The sequence below is a fragment of the Amborella trichopoda genome, chromosome 11, assembly GCF_054954075.1.
Source record: "Amborella trichopoda isolate Santa Cruz 75 chromosome 11, AtrichopodaSantaCruz75HAP2 v2.0, whole genome shotgun sequence".
Taxonomy (NCBI): domain Eukaryota; kingdom Viridiplantae; phylum Streptophyta; class Magnoliopsida; order Amborellales; family Amborellaceae; genus Amborella; species Amborella trichopoda.
This window is the reverse complement of record NC_142346.1, coordinates 17,401,641-17,410,162: the sequence shown is the minus strand read 5'-3', so window position 1 is coordinate 17,410,162 and position 8,522 is coordinate 17,401,641. Positions and strand designations below refer to the sequence as shown.

Genomic DNA, 8,522 nt, shown 5'->3' with positions numbered 1-8,522 from the left:
GAAGTCTTCAAGCTTCATCTAAATTTCAAGTTGCATGATCGTGCCCTAAAAACACCATCCATGGCTTGAAGTTTGTATCAAATTGATCGTCATGTCGAGCCCTATAAAAAAACAATCATCTTTTGGGCAAACAGGCACCGGAATAACCTCGGATCATCCATGAAAGATCATACACGCTCTAGGGCAGTAGCAGGGATTTTCTAAAATTCCACAAATTGTTAGGAAGGAGCAAATCTATCTTTTTGCACCCTATTTTCTTATTTCTTTTAATTCAATTAAATCTTAATTTTCAACAATTAGCTTTAATTTTGATCAATCCACCCATGTTTGGGCACAATTCTACATATATCATTTACTATCATTGTACATAGGACCCTTCACTTGCTTAATAAAATTTTATCTTGCCTATTATTGGGCCATGTCTTGGGAGAGAGAGGAAAGAGAGAAATTCTTGGGTCGGTACCCCTGGGCTTAGCATTTCTCACTTTCTCTCTCTTCTATTTCTCTCCTCTTTCACAGACAGTGTAGGTCCATTGCGGTCTGTGTCACTCTTTCTTCTTTTCTTCTTCTCTCCTTCCCTCCGTGTAGTTCTTCATGACCACCCTTCCCCTCTATTTCCTGGCGGTCCCTCAGTTCCACCGATCTTCTTCTTTTTGTTGTGCTACCTGCATGACCATTTTCTCCCAGTGCACCCTCAAGATAACTTGCCTCTCCTTTTCTTAATAATCCCTCTGTCCATCTTTCTTCTTTCCTAAAGCGCTTCGTGAGCTTTCCTTACCTATCACCGTGCGCACCATCTTACCTATCGCCATCTCGTGGACCCATCTTACCTATCCCCGTCAAGTGCACAACCGACAACCGATCGCCGTGGGCCTCTCATTCCACCTCCTCAACCCCTTTCGCTGCCTTCACGACCGCCAACCCATCGTCGTGCGCCTCTCATTCCACCTCCTCACCCCATTTCGCTGCCTTCTCTCTTGCTCTCTGTCTCCAATCCTCACCGAAACCTCACTGTCCCATTTCAACCCAACCCTCTGCTGTCCCTTTTTCACACTTCCCATCTTCCCATCGCTCTCTCTCTAAAGAAAAACAAGGAAAACCCCAAAATCTCTGCTGCGTCTTCTTTTCCTGTCATCACTGCACACCTCTCTTTAACACCCAATTGCCACAACCTACGACCAAGACTTCTTTCTTTCCTGTTCTTCTTGTCCTCTGTCCCCACTCACCAGGCAGAAGTTGACTGCTATCTCCATCTTCTCTCTTCGCCTTACTCTCATGCTGCTACCACGCTCACAGTTAGTTCCCTGCCCTCTGTCCTTCAGCCTGCTCACTCCACTATCACACCACCGGCAGCCACCTTCTTCCTCAACCATCATAGCAGCCACCTTCTTCCTCAACCACCATAGCAGCCACTTACTTCCTCAACCAGCTAATGTTGCCCCACCATCAGCAACCAGCCACCAAACCACTGTCTCATCTGCTACTCTGCAACTAGCCACCGCTTACCTGCCATTGCCTGCTCTCCGTGTCTCCCTTCCACCCATTTCCACCATTAATTTCTACCACCATCTCTGCTGCAACCTGCTCCCCTTACCTTATCTTCTTCCCTCAACTCATTCCTCCAGCTTCCAACCTCCCCCTTTTCCATCCTCTTCCTTCGCAGCAGCCTCCACCTCACCCAGCTCTCTCTATCTGCTACCCCGTCCTTCGCCTCTCTCTCCTATCCTCTGCAACCTTCTGCTTTCTCTCTCTCTCTAAAACCTCACCCAGCTCTCTCTCTCTGCTACCCCGTCCTTCGCCTCTCTCTCCTATCCTCTGCAACCTTCTGCTTTCTCTCTCTCTCTCTAAAAAAACCCACAAAAGAAATCCCCATCCTCCCTTTCTCGTTTTCGTTTTGTTTCCGTCCTCTTTTTGTGATCTTTCGTTTCGTCCCATCCCACTCACATTATTTCGTCTCATTCATCCCTCTCACGGAAACCTGGAAAACCTATTTATCTCTTTCTCACACCTAAAGCAACCTCTTGACATCTCTCTTTCAATAAAAACCCAACACTCAACCCAAATCAACAAAATTTTTATCTCTCTCAACTAAAGTTTCTTTATTTTATTAAAATCGTCACGTTTTACTTCTTCTACCCCTTCCCTTTATATTATTCCATCTTACTCCTTCCCTTCATTTTATTTTATCCACTTCATATTATTTTCCTTTATTCCATTCATTTTGCCTCACTCATTTTATCTCACCATACTTTACTCTATTCCATCCATTTATTTTTTTTTCTTCCATCCCTTTTATTTTATTTTACTTCACTTCATTTTATTTATCCCACTTCACTTCATGTTAGTCCAATTTATTTAGTTTCATTTTTCTAATTCAATTTTGTTTTAATTCATCTATTTTATTTTTCATCTCATTCTCCATCATATTTATCTCACCATCACTCTTATTTTCATTTTCATCTCTCTCATTCTCTTAATCGCTTGTTTGACTAGAGGGCAGGCTGAGCCTTGTACTCGTACGAGTCTTATTATCAAGCAGTATTGCCGTCGCGCCGGTCTGAGTTACCGTGCCCGTCTTGCTGCCATGACAGATTAGCCTTTGTGCTAGACTGGTCGATGTTGATCTTGGTTTTGAGTAGTATTGCAGTCACACCAGTCGAAGTTACCGTGCCCGTCTTGCTACCACGCCCAGTTATCGCACCAGTCTTGACACCGTGCCAAACTAGCCGTCGAGACAGTCTTGTCGTCGAGCAGTATTATCGTCGCGCCGGTCTGAGTTACCGTGCCCATCTTGTTGCCACATCAGAGCAACCGTCGCTCCAGTCTTGCCACCGTGTCAGCCGAGACATCTGGTCAAACTTCTTCTCTCACATTCACTTCACCTTGTAACAAGGTGGGGGACCTACGCCCCACTTGTCTGTATTTCTAATGTGTATGTGTGTGTTTGCAGGAAAGGAGAAACAGGTCAAGGGAGGCGATTCCAAACCGGCCATAGGCCGGGGGGGCTTTCCAATGTGATCTAAGAGGCCGCCCATGCGAACCAGTCCGAGCGTGTCACGGACCCATGTGAAGTAGGTCCCGCCTCATGACCCTAATTCATCTCTCATCGTTTGGTATACCTGTCCTTGTTCTTGAACAAAGTTCTCGAGAGAGCGATCTCAAGTCCTGGGTTCCCTTGAAACCCGAGGCACTTTCCACCAGATCATTTAGATCCGAAGGGCGAGATCAAGGCACCTAACCAATCACATTTAAATGATATCACAATGACAATACCATAATAATTGTATCATTATTTCAGTTAAGCCTTACCGCTCAATTTCCTGCCATCATGGGCAATGATGTGCGTTTATCATTAGGGTCGTAACTTTGTACCGTTTAGATTTTGAAGATCGTTCCAAAACCAATTTTGTACTAAACACACCTATATTTCAAATGAGGGTGGTTTGAAGACAATTGGATCTCGTTTGACCTCTTAAAGGTTCAAAGAGGTGAGTTTCCTAGCTACACCCTACTGTGTACAGTGGACAGAGACATTCCCTGCTTCATATCACTATAACTCTCAAACCGTGAAGCAACTTGTGATGTTTCAAAATAAAAGTTTAAGCCAAGACAGATATATTTCTAACAAAACTAATTTGAAAGCATTTTGATCCCATTTGGTAGCTCAAAGATTCATGCCAAATAAGGTGATAGTTGTGAATTTTATCAATACTGTCTACAGTGACATATCTTCATAAAATGGTGTATAACTTCCAATCCAAGAAGAATTTCAAAACAATTTCAACATGAAAGTTTTAGCCTACTCAAAGACCTTTCAAATGAAAGTAGTTTTACTGAAAATGGACCTTGTTTGGCTAGTTAAAACTAGTGACCACGGCAGTGTCAGTGAAAATTCTGGAAAACAGTCAACAGTGACCTATTCATACATTTTGAATCATAACTTCATTTTTAAAAGGAATTTGAATAAGGGTAAAAACGCATATGTTACTATACTTGCATATCTTTCCAATAGCGGTGATTTGAGGTCAATCGGAACCTCATTTGGTTTTTCAAAAGCCTCTTTCAAGAACATACATATTTCTGGAATTTCACAGTGGCATAAGATATGTTTCAAGAACACATTCCATAACCTTCATTTCATGGTAAAGGACATGATAACAACCATCGTCTCACAATGTACACACATAACATGCATTTCTTACATAATATAAGAATCATACATTTATTCTCAGCATCCACTTCCATTATAGAACGAAAACCATAAATTTCAGTGAATAAGGCATAAGGAATTTCCACATCACTCACACATTCATTACTCATCTCATAAGCATAAAACTTATGCATCCTTATGACTATAATGTAATGGTGATGGATCCACTTACTTGAACATCAATGGTGCCTTCTCCAATCCTCCTATCACAGCGCTCACCCGCCCAACAATGGCTGCCCTCCAACAATCACTTCTTCAAACCTTTGCCTTAAAGAGAGAAGAGATGAGGGAAGAGTGAGTGGCATGGGTGAGAGAGGAGGCTTAAGCACTCATGAGGGCGGGGTGGATGTCCAAGTAGGTCCAAAAGACTTCAAAATCTGGACGAGTGGCACTCAAGGCGCATGCACTCAACAAGTGGCACCATCAACACAAGCACGCCACTGACATAGCTGGTGCTACACAGCCGGTGCTGCACACACGATGAAACACAGTCGGTGCCACTCCAATTGCTCCATCTCACTGTCGTGTGTAAAATTTCTTCTTTCCATACACTCCCAGCATAGCGTCTTCATTCACAAATGGCGCTGACCTTTACTCTCTACACAGCTGGCGGAAGCACAGGCGGCAACGACACAGCCGGTGGAAGCACACTTCACACGCGGTGCTCCTTCTCTTTCCTATCGCTGCTCACATATCGTCGCTTTCTCTCTCTCTTCTTCTTCTTTCTCCTATCGTCATGGGCACATCGTCGCGTGCTCTCTCTTCTTCTTCTAACGCACGCGGCATCACTCCCTCTATTTCACAATCGGCGATAGCACACTTCACAATCAGCGATAGCACACTTCATAGTCGGTGATAGCACACTTCACAGCCAGCGACAGCACAAGCGGAAACAACACAGCCGACGCTCCTTCTCTTGACGCGTGTGACGTTACCTCTCGTTCACTCATGGCGTTGTGCTCTTCACTGTCGCGTACTCTATTATCCCTCCTCCCTCCTTATCCTGCCATGCATCTAACTGGCCGGGAAAAAATAATCTGGGTCGTCACATCATCCCCCACTAAAACAATATTTTCTCCTCAAAATTGTTAATCAAATAAATGGGGGTACAAGGCCTGGATTTCATCTTCTCACTCCCACGTTGATTCTTCCCTCGAATGATATTGCCATAAAACCCGAACTAAAGGAATCTCTTTGTGGTGCAAAATATGAATTCTTCTATCCAGTATCTCAATAGGTTGTTCTATATAAGTTAAATCCTCCCTGATCGGGATTGGCTCATAATCCAAAATGTGGGACAGATTGGGCGGATACTTTCTCAATAACGACACATGAAACACATTATGGATATTGGCTAACTCAGGCGGTAGGGCCAATAGATACGCTATGCCTTCAATCTTTTCTAAAATCTCAAAGGGTCCACTAAATCGTGGACCAAGTTTCCCCTTCTTGCCAAATCTCATTATTCCCTTAGTTGGTGATACCTTCAGAAAAAACCGATCACCCACCTCAAATTCAAGGTCCCTTCTCCGATTGTCAGCATAATTCTTCTACCAACTTTGGGTTGTGTGAGCTGTTCTCGAATTAAATATTTTTTGAGGTTACTCGAACAAATTTTTGTCCTAAAAGTTTTCTTTCACCAACTTCGTTCCAACATAGAGGCGATCTGCACTTCCTCCAATACAATACCTCAAAAGGTGTCATCTGGATACTGGCCTGGAAACTGTTGTTATAAGCAAACTCTATTAGAGGTAGATGATTATCCCATTTCACCTTAAAATCTGTAACACAGGTCCTCAGCATATCTTTCATGATCCGTATGGTCCTTTCTGACTGTCCATCTGTCTGAGGGTGGAAAGCTGTACTAAAAGTAAGTTTGGTCCCCATAGTCAACTGTAGGCTATTTCAAAACCTTGATGTAAATCTGGAGTCTCTGTCAGACACAATACTAACAGGTACCCCATGCAGTCTTATTATCTCCTTGATGTATAGTTGGGTAAACTTATCTATGGTATAAGTAGTACGAACAGGCAAGAAATGAGCGGCTTTAGTGAGTCGGTCCACAATAACCCAAATATTATCATGTCCCAAACTTGATCTCGGTAGGTCAGACACGAAATCTATAGTTAGGTGCTCCCACTTCCATTCTAGCACATGTAAGGGTTGTAACTGTCCAGTAGGTTTATGATGTTCAGCCTTCACTTACTGACAGTTCAAGCACTTGGAAACAAATTTTGCTACTTCTCTCTTCATGTTATTTCACCAAAAGATCCTGATACATTTTCGTAGTCCTTGGATGCACTGTATAACGGGAGTGGTGTGCTTCTTCTAAATTAGCCCTTTTTACCTTCTCATTGTCAGGGACACAAACCCGACCTTTTAATCTTAACATTTCATCATTGCCCAAGACAAAGTCCTCCTTACCTTCCCATTTTATTTCCTAAAAAATTTTCATGAACTGAGGATCCTCCTTTTGCGCTACTAGGATTTGCTGAAAGAGATGAGGCTCTATTCTTATACATGAAATTATTCCTTTTCCATCATCAAGGGGTAGAGTTAGGTGTCATTCTACTACATCTTCAAGTAGTTTCATCTCTTAGACCATCATGTGAGCCATTGACACCACAGGCTTCCTACTTAAAGCATCTGCCACAACATTGGTCTTACTCAGTGGTAGTTAATGATACAATCATAATCATCGAGCAAGTCCATCCATCTTCTTTGTCTCATATTCAATTCTTTATGAGAAAACAAGTTCTTGAGGCTCTTATGGTCGGTGAACACTTTAAATTGAGTTCCATACAGATAATGCCTCCAAATTTTTAGGACGAAAAGCACAGCTGCCAATTCCAAATCATGAGTGGGATAGTTTTGTTCATACGGCTTTAATTGCCTAGAGGCATAAGCTATAACTTTTCCTCGTTGCATCAGCACACACTCAAGCCTTTTGTGTGAGGCATCAGTAAAAACCACAAAATCTTGATTCCCCTCGGGCAAGGTCGGTACCGGGGCTGAAGTCAGTCGCTTCTTTAGTTCCTGAAAGCTTCTCTCGCAGTTATTGGACCATACAAACTTGACTTCCTTTTAGGTTAGGCAGGTATGGGGAAGTGTTATCTTCGAGAACCCCTCTACAAAATGCATATAATACCCTGTCAGTCCTAAGAAACTGCAAACTTCAAATACATTCATTGGTCTTTCTCATTTAAGCACAGCCTGAATCTTACAATGATCAACAACAATCCCTTCTTTGGAAATAATATGCTCGAGAAAAGCCACACTTAGGAGCCAGAATTCAATCTTATTGAACTTAGCTTACAATTTCTCTACTCTTAAATGTCGTTTGTGTTCTTCTTGATTCTTGGAATACACCAAAATATCATCTATAAAGACCGCTACAAAGTTATCCAGATAGGGTTTAAAGATTTTGTTCATCATATCCATAAACATAGATGGGGCGTTCATTAATCCAAAAGGCATGACTAAAAACTCATAGTGGCCATAACGAGTCCTGAACGCAGTCTTGGAGATATCCTCTTCCTTGACATGCAACTGGTGGTACCCAGACTGAAGGTCAATCTTAGAAAATACTTGGGCCCCTTACAGTTGATCGAATAAGTCATCAATTTTGGGCAGCGGGTATTTATTCTTCACTGTGACCTGAATCAACTGCCTATAATCAATGCATATCCTCAAGGACCCATCTTTCATCTTGACAAATAAAACTGGTGTGCCTCATGGTGACACACTAGGTCAAATGAACCCCTTATCCAACAATTCATGTAATTGCTCCTTCAATTCCTTTAACTCAGCTGGGGCCATCCTATATGGGGCTTTAGTAATTGGAGTAGTACCAGGGACCACCTCTATTTCAAACTAAATCTCCCTAACTGGGGGCAGAGAAGTTAACGCTTCACGGAAGACCTCTGGATATTCTCTCACCATAGGTATCTCTTCTAATTTAGATTGAACATCTCGGTTTTCTACTACATAAGCCAAGTATCCTACACATCTTTGGCCAACAGACGAGAGACCCAAAGGACTGAGATGATGTGCAAAGAAGAAATATCTTTAATGTCCTTAAAGTGTAATTCAGGTTGGCCCGGGCGTTTAAAGGTTACAATCTTATCAAAACAGTTCACTGTAATATAGTGGGTGGACAACCAATCCATACCCAAGATAATATCAAAGTCTTGAACATCATAATATCGCATATATAGACAACAAATGCCCTTCAATCACAACCCTCCCTTGTTTATACATTATATCAGTTTCTATTGATTATCCCATAGGCGTACATACTACCAGAGTCCAA

The 8,522-nt window shown here is 42.4% G+C and overlaps 2 long non-coding RNA genes across 2 annotated transcripts; one reads left to right on the top strand and one right to left on the bottom strand.

Moving 5' to 3' along the window:
- Positions 1–306: 306 nt before the first annotated feature.
- LOC148779783 (uncharacterized) lies at positions 307–1,721 on the bottom strand. Its single transcript, XR_016045021.1, has 2 exons — positions 1,634–1,721; positions 307–1,506 (listed from the first exon to the last, which is right to left on the bottom strand). It is a non-coding gene; the product is annotated as an uncharacterized LOC148779783 (long non-coding RNA).
- LOC148779782 (uncharacterized) lies at positions 931–3,426 on the top strand. The gene is made up of 2 exons (XR_016045020.1): positions 931–2,852; positions 2,951–3,426. It is a non-coding gene; the product is annotated as an uncharacterized LOC148779782 (long non-coding RNA).
- Positions 3,427–8,522: the final 5,096 nt, after the last annotated feature.